Source organism: Camelus bactrianus, chromosome 18, assembly GCF_048773025.1.
Source record: "Camelus bactrianus isolate YW-2024 breed Bactrian camel chromosome 18, ASM4877302v1, whole genome shotgun sequence".
Lineage (NCBI taxonomy): Eukaryota > Metazoa > Chordata > Mammalia > Artiodactyla > Camelidae > Camelus > Camelus bactrianus.
Genome location: NC_133556.1, coordinates 33735854 through 33736447, shown reverse-complemented (window position 1 = coordinate 33736447; position 594 = coordinate 33735854). Strand labels below are relative to the sequence as shown.

The window sequence follows — 594 nt, the reverse complement described above, 5'->3', positions numbered from 1 at the left end:
GGAGGGTATAGCTCAGTGGTAGAGTGTGTGCTTAGGATGCACGAAGTCCTGGGTTCAATCCCTGGTACCTCCGTCAAAAAAACACAAACAAACTACTACCAAATGAATAAATAGACCTGATGACCTCCCCCTCCTCCCACAAAAACAAAAATAATAAATAAGTAATAAAATGCACTGATACGAAACTCGCAAGCATTTTATTAAAACTCAACAGTTACCAAAACAGAGTTACCAGGCCCCAGTGGTTCTGCTCTTAGGTATTGATTCAAGAAATCGAAAATTTATGCCCAAAAAAAAAAAAAAAAAACCTTGTACAGAAATGTTCACAGCAGCAGCATTCGTAATAGCTAAAAAGTAGAAACAACCCAAATATTTATCAATAGATGAACAGATCAATAAAATGTGGTCTGGCCCTATGATGGGATAGCACTCAGCCATAAAAAGGGATGAAGCAGTGACACCTGAGACAACACGGTGAACCCCGGAGCCCTGCTGCCCCACCCTCTGGGAGGCAGCGCTCAGGGGTTCCCTCACAACCATACTCAAAGGGCCTTACTTTGAGTATTTTCACTTTCTCAATTTTTAGAATTTGAT

General features: G+C 41.1%; 1 non-coding gene across 1 annotated transcript; it reads left to right on the top strand.

Moving 5' to 3' along the window:
- TRNAP-AGG (transfer RNA proline (anticodon AGG)) lies at positions 1 to 73 on the top strand. Its single transcript has one exon. It is a non-coding gene; the product is annotated as a tRNA-Pro (tRNA).
- The last annotated feature ends 521 nt before the right edge of the window (positions 74 to 594 follow it).